Here is a 15,786-nt window from a genome sequence, read left to right as displayed (position 1 = left end):
AAACATGTCTAAGACCGGATTTCTGTATTCAAGAAGTTCACAATGTGCATGTGATGGAGAATGAGGGGTAAGAAGTAATCCTTAAATAAAGCTGTAAATCAAGCTTTGTAGGAAGAGGAGGAACAATTCATTTCATTTGGATGGGATTTTTCAGAGAAAGTTTCATTAAAGAGAAGGATTACAGGGCTTCCCTGGTGGCGCAGTGGTTGAGAGTCCGCCTGCCGATGCAGGGGACACGGGTTCGTGTCCCGGTCCGGGAAGATCCCACATGCCGCGGAGCGGCTGGGCCCGTGAGCAATGGCCGCTGAGCCTGCACGTCCGGAGCCTGTGCTCTGCAACGGGAGAGGCCACAGCAGTGAGAGGCCCGCGTACCGCAAAAAAAAAAAAAAAGATTCCGCCTGTCAATGCAGGGGACACAGGTTCAAGCCCTGGTCCGGGAAGATCCCACATGCCACAGAGCAACTAAGCCCATGCGCCACAACTACTGAGCCTGCGCTCTAGAGCCCACAAGCCACAACTACTGAAGCCCGCAAGCCACAACGACTGAGCCCACATGCCACAACCACTGAAGCCCACACGCCTAGAGCCCATGCTCCACAACAAGAGAAGCCACTGCAATGAGAAGCCTGCGCACTGCAACGAAGAGTAGCCTCCGCTGGCTGCAATTAGAGAAAAGCCCACGCGCAGCAATGAAGACCCAACGCAGCCAAATAAATAAATTTATAAAGAGAAGGATTACATTTTTAACTTAGCCATGAAAAATGAGCAGACAATTTCGCAGTCTGACTTTTTTTTTAACCTATCATTATGTTTACAATGCATTTAGAGTTTATTTTAACTGCTATACAATATTGCATTTTATGAAGCCACAGCATATTTTGATTTGCCTACTAAGAGACAATTAAACTGTTACCATTTTGCACTATTAGGCTGACTATCCCTGTCCATGCCTCAGTCACTTTTGAGATCTTTCCCTAACGTAGACAATTACGAGTGGAATGACTGGTGTATATTCCTTACTAACTATTGCCAAACGGCTCCCCAGAGGACATGGGCAGATTAATACAATTATGCAAAATATAAAATCACATAATGTTATGTATTATTTGTGGATACATTTGAATATAGTAAAAGTGCATTGAGAATGATTATATACCAGCTTCACCATGGTGCTTACCTCCAGGGAAGGGAAAAGGAAAAGGACTTCTACAAATGCCAACCTCTCTTAAAGCTGGATGATGAGCATACGTGTTTCTGGTAAACAATTTCTGTACTTTTCTGGATGGAAATTTGAACTAGTTCATAATTAATCCTGTTTAAATTAGAAAAGCCACATCAAGGTTTGAAATGGAGAGGAGTAGGCTTTCCAGGCTGAGGAAACGACACCACCACGAGCACAGAATAATGCAAGCATCACGTGTCCCAGGAGTGGTTCCAGGTGAAACACAAAGCATCGCTGTGACAGGCGTGAAGGATGCTGGGTTGGGAAAGACAATGGGAAAGGTCAGTGGGATCCAGCCGCCCCAAGGTATCTGGACTATGTTCTGAGACCAATGGGGAACCACGGAAGCTAGCTGAGGCCCTTAGGCCCCCCGTGCTTCTTGCAGGCCCCTGGCATTATCTGGACAGACTCAAGGGGGCCCACCACCCACCCCTTGGTCCCTCCCCTCCTCACGCATCTCCAGACCTCTCCCCAGATGCTGCGGTCAGAACTAGAGAGCAGGGCGGTGAGGAGACCGGGCCCCCATCTCGGTGGCAGCCTTTCGAGATGAGTCAGCTCACGGCTGCGAACGTGGAAAATGCACATTGTCTCATGCACAGGTGTGAGAACTGGAGGAGATGTGAGCCAGAGCCACCCTAAGCTCGATGAGAGTTCAAACAATCCCCAGAGCCAGCGAGAAGAAAATTGCCTCATAAAACTTCCCATTGATTTTAGTTCGATCCTTATAAATTCCCATGGGGCCAGATTGCTTTTAGCATGATTAATACCCCTGCCTTCCCCAGGCGCGTTCCTTCTGCCTCCCTCTCTCCCTCTCCCTCCCTCTCTCTTTCTCCCTCCCTCCCTCCCTCTCTCTCTCTCTCCCTCCCTCCCTCCCTCTCTCCCCCTCCCTCTCTCTCTCTCTCTCTCTTTCTGTAACACACATACACAGCCACACGGCACACTCACAGCCTCCGGCACACGCGCTGTCTGCCCCACGCGCTCAGACATCCTCTCTGGCGGGGACGTGAGCGCACAGAGATGCAGCATCTCTGCCTGAGTGCTTCTCACACTCCTTCCACACAGGGTTAAACGTTCCCCTTGTCTGGGAACTTCAAGTCGGTTTCCTTTTGTAATGTGTTTTTCTCACTTATCTCAAATCTGGCTAGGCTTTGCCTTATGACCAAAATTTTCCCTTGAAAACACCCAGGCTTTGCTTAACCCAGAGCGCTGGGCCCTCCATCAATCATGGGGCCCGATGACTGGTGGGTCGGCTCCACGAACCAAAACAAGCCACTCAGCAGCTTGTGCTTGGCCCAACGGGACTCCCCAGGGTTCAGGGCGGGAAGAAGACATCTCGGTGAGTCCGCCACGCAGGGGGGTGCAGACCTGGGGCCCGAGGCAAGAAGGGGCTTCTCAAACTTATTCAGGAGCCCACAGAGCCCTGTCCTCTGTTCAGGGAAAGCTGGCAACCAGGGAGGGGCAGGTTACCCGGCACTCCCTGCAGCACCGAACAAACTCCAAATGAACTTACAAGCAGGAAATGGCTCCCGAGGATACAGTTTCCCAGCAGACGTCAGCCTTCAGGACTTGTTATTTGGTGTGGGGGGGGGGGGGTCTGGTGGGGGGGCAATTAGTGTGTGTAATAAGAAGGGAAAACATCCGTAATCATTCTCTTTCAAAGGCACACAGCTTAGCACAGACATTAGCTCGCATTTACTACCATCTGGGAAATCCACTTCTCAATCAAGGCATATTCACTGCCAGGTACCACATGCTGCTCCTCAAGCCTTCGCCCTCCCTTGAGGCTCCCCATGCTCTCTTCCAATTCTCTGCCTTAACCAAAACCTATGAAATAAGGAAGATTCCAGCTGGTAAGAGAGTACGTTGGAGAAGGCCAAGCTGTCCAGAAACCATATGGGGCCCCTTGAGCAGTAGAGACCAATGGCCAAGAAGAAGAATTGGCAAGAGTTGGCTGGATGGAGTTGTGTAGAGAGGGAGTTCCATCCACACCATGGTGCTTTGGAAGACTTGTGACTCCAATCTCCGTCTCAGGCTTCACCTACCCCTGGCATGGCCATGGCCTCTCCACCTCATTCCAAACACCTGTGTCCTTAGTGACCTTCCCTTCTGCAGAGATTCTTTCTCCCCAGATGGAGTCGAGGTAATTTGAAAGCACAAACTTGATCTTATTCTTCCATCGTCCCCACAGCTCCAAGCACAGCTCCCAGCACAGCTCCCAGCACAGCTCCCAGCACATGGTAAATGCCTATTAAATTGTTGGATTGGTTGAAGTTCTTCAGAAAGGAGGTGTGTACAAAAAGATGGTCCTGGGATGTTTACTCTGTCTGGAAAGTTCCTATAAAGCACACAGTCCAGAGTGGGGTTGTGTCAGTGAGCTAATCCCCCATTGCAGTAGCTCAGATCCAAACATAGTGACCGAGGGTGGACATTCTCTGTGCATCAGTGGTGCCCCTGGTTGATACCACAGAACATCTGTGGGTCTTTAATGCTATATCTCTTTTGCAAAGCAGAGAGGTTAAGAGCAGGGGCTATGGGCACCAGGCTGCTTTTGGTTCAAATCCCAGCTTTACCTCCTACCAACTGAGTGACCTTGGGGCTCACCTACCTCATCGCGAAAATGGGGTTATAAAAAGTTTGTACCTCATAGGGTTGTTGTGAAATTAGGTGCCTTGTTACATTCAAATCTATATATGAATATGTATGTATATGTATATATATGAATAGTGGCTGGCATATTTATCTAACAATAAATATTTACCATATGCCAGACACTACTGTAATTGCTAGAAATACAACAGGGAATAAAAACAACAGACAAAAAAAAAATCCATGTCCTCATGAAGCTAATAGTCTAGTGGGGACATCACCCTAAAGAAATATCAGTGACCCTCATAGTTAGCTTATTTTTATTATTTCTGTAGCATCACCCTTTGTCTCCCATACTGACCTGTATCTCCAGGCCTGGCAAAGTTCCAGGCACACAATGGGTATTCAGTAACCAGCTTTTGAATAGACAATGACTAGATGAATCCATAATTGTAACACTGCCATATTTATGTCAATTTCAAAATTATATTAGGCAACATGTAATGAGCCCTGATCTAGGGACTTAAACTAACTGAGGACTCAGGCCCCACAGCAAACCTACAGGGCCAGTACTGTTATTATCCTCATTACACAGATGAGGAAACTGAGACAGACAGAAGTTAGAAATCTTGCTCGAGGCCACCTAGCCAGAGTTCACAATCATCTGAGAGTCCTGCCTCTCAGTAGAACAGAACAGGCCAGGTTTTTGAAATGTGCAGTGGACACTCTTTCCATGACTGGGAGGAAATCAGCCAGCACTTGAACAAGTGTAGCCACCTAACTCACCCACCTGGCCTTGGTCCCACCCCACTTGCACTAAGAAGCCAGAGAGGATTACCGTAAGTGGCAGAGCTAATCTAGTCACCTGGTCACGTCCCTGCTTGAACACCCACCACCACCAGCACCACCAACTACCACCCCTGTGAGTCCTTGCTGTCTTTATAATGTTCTTCAGACTTTTTTTTAACTGTTATCCACGGTAAGAAATACATTTCACACGGTAACCCAGTACACACAAATGAAATAAAAGTTTCCCTAAACAGCACCTGGCCCTCTTTGGGCAATATATCTTGTGCTGGGTATCTTCATTTCCCCTTCCAGATCCCCTCTACCCTCTCCACCCTGCCCTGCTCTGGCTTCAAAGTCTACCTCAACTACTTAGTGGCTTTGTGACTTTGGACAAGTTATTGAACTTCTCGAAGCATCAGTTTTCTTCCCTGGTAAAAATGGGGGATGATAAGCATAACACCCAGCATAGAGGACAAAATGAAATTGTACATAAATTCTTAGCATATGCCAGCTTATAGCCACACTCCAAGAAATGTTAGCTAGAGTTATGATTGTTTTGAGTAGACACCACCGTAAATGTGCATTAATTATCATTAAGGTGCTATAGTGCCTGGCCCTGATTTAGTGAAGAGCCCTCAGATGTAGGAAGTTTGCCCACAGTCTTGTAGCCACGTGATTAAAATGACTGTTTTAGAACAAAGACCACCACCATGTTGTTTAAGACAATTTTTAAAACAGATTCAGATCGATTGCCCTACAGATCTCAGTTGTCCCCAGTTGCTTTTTGGAAGACAACTTCTCAGCTGAAGAGCAGTTTCATCTCTGGTGATGTCTCACTGTGCCCACAGTCAGAAACTTCAGGCTGTGACATCTTAACAGACTCACCTAACCACATGTTTCGGGGTACTGGGGAGTGAGCCACCTATAACACGGGTCTCCCGCGTGAGACTGTGCTCTTGCAGGAGCACAAGGAATGGCTTTTTATTCTCCAGAATTAGGGAGTGTTCCCAAAAGGCAGACACCCAAGTTAACAGCCAAGTTCTACAAGGGGCCAAGGCATTCTGTTAGGAAAAAAGAAAAATCCCAGCTTATAAGTCCCTTGGAAGGCAGTTTAATTATAAAATGTGTGAAGCTGAGTTTTAAATGTGAAGGTTCATACGGGCTGTTTCCTAGGACCTTTGGAAAGTGTTAACTTGTTATCATTATATGAAATTTATGAATGTACCTAGCCCAGGGCTATATATTATTTCCTAGGCTCTTCAATAATTCGCAGTTACAAGGAGCCGGTATTCCCTATTTAGACTTTCCAATGCCAACATCAAATTCAAGGCAAAGGCCTTAAATGAAAACATTTATATCAATAGTCTGATCACCATAAACCTCTTCGAACTTTGGAAAGTGTTTAGCATCCTTAGATAATATTTAAGCACCTGCCTTCTTACCATGCCCCTCCCTCCTACAGACCAACAACGTGAACTTTCTTCCTATCTACCCAACACATGCGCACACACAAACACAAACGCACGCACACACACACAATTCCATTTTGAAAAGATAATTACTGCAGATAGAAACTGCCTGGCACAAGATGTGTTGGTGTAGAAGATTAGCCACGAAGTGTGCCGAAAAACTCCACCCCAACCAAAAACCAACTTCCTCCAGCCACAGTGGTGAGGATGGGATTACAGCCCTTGCTGCCACTCACCCTCTCTCCCTCTGTCACCCTGTGACATCAAGGGAAAGGGCCAGGAGAGGCTAGCAGATGGCACCAGAGGCCACCTTTCTATAAGCCCACATTCAAGTTTTCATTCTACAAATAGGCTGGGGTCAGGGCAGCAGGGGGGAATGGAGAATATGCACCAAAGATGAATAGAAACCTCAACCTTGTCACCAAGCAGTAAGGGACACAGTTGATAAATCATCAACTGCAAAGAGTGTGGTGACTGTTATATCAGAAGTCTGAGCAGCCTCAATATTCCAGCCTGGGAGAGCTGGACCCAATGGTGTGCTGGTCAGTGTTTAACAGCCAGCTGTCCAGGGGAGAAGCCCTGATTTGTAGCTCTTGCCAATTTCCGTGGTGTAAATACTCCCACGATGACCAATTTCAAGCTACCTACATGATGTCACAGAACAGAGAGTTGGGCAAAGATGCACAGTGGCACCCCAGTATGTAGTACTTCTACCATACAGGTACAAAAGACGTAATAACCTCAAGACTCTAGATATTAATAAATGTGAGCTGCACAATCTCTCAGATTTCTGTGGTGCATGGTAAAATGTAATAAAATAATTTGGCAGCAATGAATTTTGAGTATTTATTAACTCTGTTTTAAGTATCATATATTCTATTGCAAATTGAGATTAATTTAGGTTTTAATGGTGGTTGTGTTTAACAACCAGCTCACAAAATTCCTGCAGCTTTTAACAATTGGCTTTTATGGGTGGTTGCACCCTACTCCAGCACACCGCTGGATGGACCTCACTTGGACGGAGAGCTGAGCAGGGCCCCAGTGCCAGGGCAGGGGTACAAAGAGGCCAGATGTGTGCCGAGAGCTTACCTGAAGCCATCTGGAGTGCAAGAGCTAGGGATGCAGGCCAAGCCAACATTTACAGGGAGTTGAAAGCCAGACACAGAGGAGACAAAGTACTGAGAGCAGAACAAAAGAGCCAGGGGCCAACTCCACAAAGAAAATGCAGTGGAGAGTTGATATGGGGCCAAGCCTCGGTCGGACAGAGAACAAAGAGAACAGGTCGGGAAGAAGTGAGGAGGTTTTTGGAATGCACTACGGAAATCTGAGCGATTGTGCAGCTCACATTTATTAATGAATACCCTTGATCATTGTTCATGAGCACTTAATAATCATTATGGAGCACTTAACATAGACGAGGGCTGTTGTACGTGCATCACATGTTTATCCCACTACTGGTAGCCCCATTTTACAGATGGGGCAGACAGCCGAACTCCAGAGCCTGTGGTGACCCTAGCTTTGCGATGCAGGCACATGTGTGTGCTGGGCTGGTTTAAAATGCTCTCCAGAAAACAAGCAGTATGTGAAGAAATACTCCAAAGTGGAATAAATACTCGTTTTCCAGCCTGTGTTCAAATAGTTGTTCCAAAATAATATCTGTGTTCAGAGGTATCACCACAGGTTGCCTATGGGGGAGGGAGAGGGTTAAGTTAAGCAGCGGCCGATCTTGCCTTTTGGTGAACCAGTTGCCCTGTGAGCACGCTGAGGAAAATACAAATCTAATCCCTGCCCTCCTGAAGCTCCAGTTTTCACCCCTTCACTCCCACGCTCAACACCTCAGATGTGACGCCACGAGCAGTCCTCGCTTCCCGAGTCTCCTTTCTCCAAACACAACTTTGGTACCTCTTGCTCTAAGGCCAGTGCGTGCAAGTCAGCCCAACCCATGCCCAGCACCAGACCCCAGCCCAGCCTGCAGCCCAGCCTGGGTCCTTGCCCCAGACCGGAGATTCTAGCCTGAGAGCGTCTTGAGATTGTACAGAAATTTTTACCGGAGGACCTAGCACAGTGCCTGGGATGATAAATAGGTGCTGAACTGAACCCCAAGGCCGCCGGAGCAGAGGGGAGGAATTCCCACCATTCCATATTTATTAGGCCTTCTCATTTCATGAGTCACTGCATGGGACACGGGCCAACTGCTCCTTAGGAAGTGGCCTCCTGACTCAGAATGACACAGTATTGCACATTCCCCGCTGGGAACCGCAAAGACCTCACAAATGTCTCAGGCTGGCTGGAAGCTTTATTCTGAGTCCCAAGTAGTGTTTTCTCTGCTTTTGTCTTTGATCAGCTCGGGCACGTGAGGAAGAGCTATCAGGAAGGGCCAGGATGGTGGCTTCAGGAAATCACGGCTTCGGGGAAGTTTGGGATGAGGTCTCACCCGCCGACCTGGGAAAGTCTTTATGAAGTCATTTTCCTCTCACCCTCAGTGATGCTCCATTGGCTAACTCAGACAAAGGGAGAGGTCTGTTTTCAATTAGGCTTCTCAAAAAAGTGTTTTTAAATAGCCCGTAAAAATAATCCGATAGAGGCCACAGAGGTGTGAGGTGTCGTCACCATCCTGTTTGGAAAACATCACTCAGAATGCACCCCAAAGCGAGGGGGGACGTTGTGACGTCTTCAGATTTTCAATTTGTGAAGTGAACCTGCAGGATTAGTTGTCCCCCTTTGTGCCAGCTTTAACATGTCCTCCGCTAGGGAAATCCGAGGCTCTGGATGACTAGCCTGGTTGGATCACGTTACCCTGTTTGGCTCTGCAGAAATCGCACTTTTCACTTTGCCTTTAATCCTAACAGTCCCCAGGAAGGTTAGCTCCAAACACAAATGATACGTTGTGGTCTTACTTTCAAACAATTATCAACTCATAAATCTTGGTCAGACGGTAATGAGAGTGCGAGAAATAATTGAATTCAGTCCAGACGAACAGGGGTGGAGGGAGGAGAAACTAAGGGGAGGTGAAAGACAGAGGGAGGGGGTCCAGGGCCTGGGAGCCAGAAAGTCTCTGTTGACTCCTGTTTGTCCTTGTTGAATCGCTGCATTTAGAGGCTCGGATGGATATGAGTAAGTAAGGTCATTAAAAATGGTGACGGTCCAGCAGGAGCTCGGAAAATAGAGGGTAAAATCTAGCTAAGATTGATACTGGCTTTCAAGGTAGCCAGTAAGAGACAGAATGGAAAAGGAGCCAGGGAACGGGGGGCTGAGAGTCCCAGTTCAGCAAATTTCCACACTGTGTGGCCCTGAGAGAACCATTTGACTTCTCAGTGTTGGGAATGGGGCTGCCAGTCCCTCTTTCATCATAAGAGTATCATATGAGATAATACACTGAAACATGTAAAAAAATCCTCAAAAGAGACCATATTCTTAAGCCATGTTAACTCCATTTAATTAGTCAACAGTGATTTGGCTCTATATTCCAAACGCATCTAGAACTTACCTACTTCTTACCAGCTCCACTGCTGCCATCTGGGTCCAATCCAGCATTTGCTTTTCCCTGGATTATTAGAAGAGTCCTCAATAATCTTTCTTTCCGTGAGTGCCCCTCCTCCAAAATTCATTCTTTATCCATCATCTAGTCATGACCCTTTCAAATATGTCATGTTACTCTTCTGATCAAAACCCTCCAACGATTCTCCATTCCGCATAAGTGTCTTGGTGGTAAAGGAGAGGAAACTTTGCACCACGGTGCCTTCCTAACCAACCTGGCTTGCACGCCTGAGAATCTGCTACAAATACCTACTAAGCTGGCAACCCCCATAACAGAAAGGGAAGGAATCAAATTCAGCTTGAAATAACCAGGATTTTTGTTTTCAACACCAAGCATTGCCAATTAACACGTCTTACCCAGTTATGGCACTTTATAGTGTTTTTCCATATACAGTTTTATTTCATTCTTATCCCAGCAGGGTAGGTGTTTTTGTTATCTTTTTACCATCGACAAAGAAGCATATTACATAGTGAATCTTTGGCAGAGCCACATCTCTTACACCTTCTTTCAGTCGTAAGTGAATTTAGCTTAGCTGGTATGAACAATGACAACAGATGCTCCCTGCCTGATGTCCTGCACTTTAGAATTTTGCTGCCATGATGTCTGTCTGTCTTGCTTCCTCTGTTTCCCAATTAAAGTGAAGGTGATCAGAGTGCAATGACCACGTCACACCTCCAAGGGGCTTGCCGGCTTCTTGGCATGAGGTTGTTTTGCAATAGTAACAGAGGCTAGAGTATGAAGTCAATAAACAAATAACTCAGTAATTATAAGCCTTATGAAGAAAGAAACCAAAGGGATGCTGAGAAAGAGAGTAGTTTTGATGAGGGTGATCTACTTTGGATAGGGTAGCCAGGGAAGTGTTCCCATTTAAACTGAGAACTAGTGGATGACTAGTTGCTCCCTGGTGAAAGACCTTGGCAGGACAGAGATAACTAGTAGCTCCCTGAAAGCTTACCGTGTGTAGGAGCAAAGATTGTGGGCATCCCGAGAACAGGACTTCTCTAAAAGAAAATGGGTAGGGCGGTGGGAATGGAGCCACACATGCTCAGTTTTTCCTTTCATTCAAGGAAAATTTATTGAGCGTCTACTATGTGCCAGGCGGCATGAGAGCTATGAACAAAATTCATGGAGCATGTATTCTAATGGAAGAGACATAGACAATTTTTAAAATAATGTATTAGATACTGAGAAGTGCCACAAAGATAAACTAAAAAGGATAAAAAGGGGATAGAGAATGATAGAAGTGGGGGTAGGGAGAAAGTTTGACAATTAGGTAGGGTCAGGGTAGCCACACTCAGGAAGTGACATTCCTATAGAGACCTGAATGAAGGGAAGGAATAAATAACAAAATTTGGGGAGAGAAGAGGGTTAGAAAATATTTTAGCAGCAGCAGCAGCAACAAATGCAAAGGCTCTGGCACAAAACTATCTTGCCATGTTCAAGAAGAATTCAAGGAATAGTAAGCAGCTCAGTGAGGCTGGAGAGGGTGGGCAGGGGAGGAATAGAAGGAAAAGAGAGGGGAGGTGTTGCCATGAGCAAGATCCCGAAGGGCCTTATCCCTTCATTGGGAGTTTGGATTTGACTTTGTGCACTGGAAAGCCATTGACTGCTGCTTTTTTTTTTTTTTTTTGCGGTAGGCGGGCCTCCCACTGCTGTGGCCTCTCCCACTGCGGAGCACAGGCTCCGGACGTGCAGGCTCAGTGGCCATGGCTCACGGGCCCAGCCGCTCCGCGACATGTGGGATCTTCCCAGACCGGAGCACGAACCCGCGTCCCCTGAATCGGCAGGCGGACTCTCAACCACTGCGCCACCAGGGAAGCCCCATTGCCTGCTTTTGACCAAGGGAGTAGCATGACCTGATTTATGTTTTAAAATATCATCCTGGCTGCTGTGTGGTGAATGGCTTGCCAGAGACAAGAGTAGAAGTCAGGAGAGAGGCAACAATGGAGGTGGTCCAGGTGAGGGGTGATGGCGAGAGAGACTACAGACTCGGGTAAGAGTGCAGGTGCAAAGAGGTGGACAGGTGTGGGATGTTTTTGGAGAAAGCGGTCACAAACTTGTGTATGACTGAAGTGGGTGACGAGAAAGAGAGAGGAATCAAGGGCCCTATTAGGTCTGAGCCTGAACAATGGGGTAGATGGCAGTGCCATTTCCTTAGATAGGAAACCAGCAGAGGCCCAGGGTGTGGAGGACCATGTGTGAAGTTTGGTGCGAGAAGGGCGTGGAGTGAGATGGGTGTGTTCCCTTCCTTCTCTTGGTGTCTCCAATCAGGTCAGTCCTTAGGAAGGAGGACAAGAGATGTAGATCCCATACTTTCTCCTCCTAGAGAGATGAGGAGAAATTTCATCATAGGCCTGTAAGAAAATGCTTACAAATGCTCACCCTAAAATTATATTTTGTTTTCAGTTTAATTCACCTGGGGAAAGGAGTAGAAAGAAGGGGTAAAGAAGAGACAGAGAAACATGTAAATAACGAATACAATCCAAACTGTTGTAAAGTGCTAGAAGGATCCTTGGATTATTTATGTCTGCATCCCAACACCTACTACTGTGTCTGGCACAAAAACATTTGTTGAATTGAATTGTCTTACAAAGTATGAATGAAGAATAAAAGATAATTTTGCATGGGGGGATCAAAGAATTCTTGGAAGAGGATTTAAAGTCTTAATTTGGAATTTTCTCTAAGTTTGTTGTTTCAATTGATAGCATTACTCAAACACAGAGCAATATTATGGTCCTGGTACTATGAAGACCTACTTCAACAAGTCAAGCCTCTGCCCAAAGATCTTGGAGTCTGAGAGTGTATCAGCCCAGAATAAGTTGAGACCTCAGACAAAGTCTACAAAAGTTAGTCCCACGGTAGAAAGTGATTAAGTACACAGATTATAGATTCCCATCTCTCCTCCACCGGTTTACTTGCTGTGTGTGCTCCAGTTCCTTCATCTGCATAACAGAAATTTTAATAGTAACCATCTCAAAAACTTGTACATATTAAGTGTGTTAATATGCATAATATACATAGAGTAAATGCTAGGCACATGGAAGAAATATACTACTACCAGTCCTATGCTGCTACTAGTAGTAACTCGTATTACTACTAGTACTAGTAAGTACTACTAGTCCTACTGCAATAGCAGGTCTAACAAATTTAAGAGTCATGTAATTTAATCTATTCCAAGATGCACATTCTTGAAAATGATTTCTTAAAACAGGAGTGTATAAAGGATTAATATTAAGAATAAATGGTAAATAGGAATATATAAGCCAATAATTAAGTATTCTTTTCCATTAAAGCTATTTTTAAAATCAAAAAAAGCAAGCGTACTTTTTTTTTCTTCTAGTATCCATGAACATTGAAGATTCTCCCTGATCTATTTGACTGAACAGTGTGGTTTTTTAATGGTATCCAATATGGAAGTTTTCAGAATAAAAATATGGCTTTATAAAATTAATACCTTATGGATAATAACAATTATTGGTGAGGATGTTCAGAAATTGGAGCCCTCATACATTGCCGATGGGAATGTAAAATGGTACAGCTGCTTTGGAAAACAGTTTGACAGTTCCTCAAAAAATTAGCATAGAGTTACCATATGACCCAGCAATTCTACTTCTAAGTATATATCCAAGAAAAATTAAAATATGTATTCATATAAAAATTCATGCATCAGTGTTGTTGCAGTATTATTCATAATAGCCAAAAAGTGGAAACAGCCCAAATGTCTATCAGCCATGAATGGTAAACAAAGGTGGTATATCCACATTAAAGAATGTTATTTGGCCATTAAAAGAAATGAAGTACTGGGCTTCCCTGGTGGCGCAGTGGTTGAGAGTCTGCCTGCCGATGCAGGGGACACGGGTTCATGCCCTGGTCCGGGAAGATCCCACATGCTGTGGAGCGGCTGGGCCCATGAGCCATGGCCACTGAGCCTGCGCGTCCGGAGCCTGTGCTCCACAACGGGAGAGGCCACAACAGTGAAAGGCCCGCTTACCGCAAAAAAAAAAAAAAAAAAAAATAGATTAGAGTTGTTTCGCAAGTCTCTATTTGAAAATTTATTTTTATGTAATTATCTAGGATGTAAGGCTGTGGGGTTATTTCATGAGATAATATATGTAAAGCACCTGACACAAGGAATATGCTCAATAAACCTGTAGTGATTCTATCATTCTGAATGAGGACAGGGTCATAGATTCAAAAGTTACGTGGGCCACCAGGCTCCATACCACTCCAAGGACTTGGCCCATAAGGTCCACCCAGCTGGTGATGGGAGTCAGAATCACACTGTGGGGAGAACTGGGACGAGGGGTTGAGGAGCTGGTCTGACTTGGTCTTTGCCACTAACTGAGTCTGTGACCTGAGTCTGTGACCTCATTGCTGTGTCTCAGTTTCCCATATGATAGTTTGAAAAAATCTTTTCTCCCACCTCTCAGGATTATGAGCATCAAGTGAAATCAAGTATCTGAATTGACTTTGCAAGGTTGATGTAGGGACTTATTAACTACAAACAAAATAGCTCCTTGATGGAAAAGGGACCTTACAGAATGATGGCTAACATTTTGTAGAGGGCATGCTCTGTGCCCAGCACTGTTCTAAGGGCTTTTCCAGGAATTAATTAACTCACCTAATCCCTACAACAATCTTTTAAAGCCTGAACTATTATTATCTCTGTTTTTCAAATGAGGAACTGAGGACAAGGAGATTAAGTAATTTCCCAGAGTCATGCAACTAGAAAGAGGCAGAGCTGGGACTCAGACCTAAGAGCCCTGGCACCAATGCTGGCACTCTCCACCTCTAGCTGTGTTCAGTGTATCCCCATTTTATAGATGAGGAAACTCATGAGACCATACACATAAGGCAGTGGGAAGCAACTGATATAGAGCAGGAGCTCACCATGTGCCAAGCCATTCCTCGTGCTTCCCATGTGCTCTCTTACTGCTCGTGGCAATCCCGTGAGGCAGGTATCATACCCATGGTTTTGTTGGTGAAACTCAAAGCACTTAATTAACATGATTAACTTGCCTAAAGCGACCAGCTTAGTAAGTCATAAAGCTAGGATTTCAGCCCAGTCCTTTCTGACACCAAAAGCCCTGCTCCTTCAATATGCCATGCCTGGGTAAAATCTACCCTGATGCCAAGAATAATTTACACACAGCATAATGATGTGGCACACTTCTGCCGATGGGTTCAAAGTCTCTTCGGGATATTAAAGGGCAGCGCATTTTTTGCCTCTCAGACCAGAGATGCTGATACACAAACAAATACATTTTTTAGCCACTGAGCAGGGATAGGCCTATGCCATGATGAGTTACACATCACAGAAAGACAAAACCCTTAATGACTATGCTGGCAGAGTCAGCCCTGGTGGAAGTAGGAGCAGGTGGTGCTGAAATAAAAGAGTAACTGGAAAGCAGGGGAAATTTTGGCATACTTCATTTGGACTGATAGGCAATCTTTGGTTCACTCCCTTGGAAACCACTTGGGGATAACCTAGCAGTTATTAAACACACGAGGCTTGTGGAAAGACCCATTCATTACTGAGTCCCTTCATCAGAGCTCCTGCTTAGCAAAATGTCAACATCACAGAGCCTGATTTAAGCCTAACACAAGAGGCCACAGTAAATCCCATCACTTAGCAAAAAGCAAGAGAAGACAGAACCTTCAGAGAGATATAGCAGGGCTGCAGATGCGGCATGCAGGTGCCCAGAAATATCTAAATATGGAAAATTGACGGAAGTGACTTAGTTACTCGTATTTTCCAGAAATGAAGGCTTCCTGTAATGAAACTGCAAACCTTAGGCCCTGTAGTGGGAACCCCATGGCCATGATGCTACTCCCCGAGCATCCCCTGAATCTCCTGAGCCTCTCCTTTGGTCCCCTTGTCACACCACACTTATGCAAAATCTGCTGGGGACACTGACAAACAGGTTATAGCCTCAGAAGTCTTGCCCATATCAGTCAATGGCAACCCTGCCATTCCACTTCACAGGCCATAAACCTGGGAGCCACCCTTGGTTCCTCTTTTTCTCACAGTCCACATCCAGTACAGCAAGAAATTCTATTACCTCTGCCTCCTAAATATGCCCCCAATTGAACCACTTCCCCCACTTTCACCCCATCCAAGCTGCCATCATCTCTCACCTGAATTAGGCAACAGCCCCCTAACTAGTCTCCTTGCTTTCGTT

This window comes from Delphinapterus leucas, chromosome 1 (genome assembly GCF_059928025.1).
Source record: "Delphinapterus leucas isolate spDelLeu-1000000601 "Yukka" chromosome 1, BTC_Dleu_Yukka2, whole genome shotgun sequence".
NCBI lineage: Eukaryota > Metazoa > Chordata > Mammalia > Artiodactyla > Monodontidae > Delphinapterus > Delphinapterus leucas.
The sequence above is the reverse complement of the archived record's forward strand: the minus strand, read 5'-3'. Positions refer to the sequence as shown.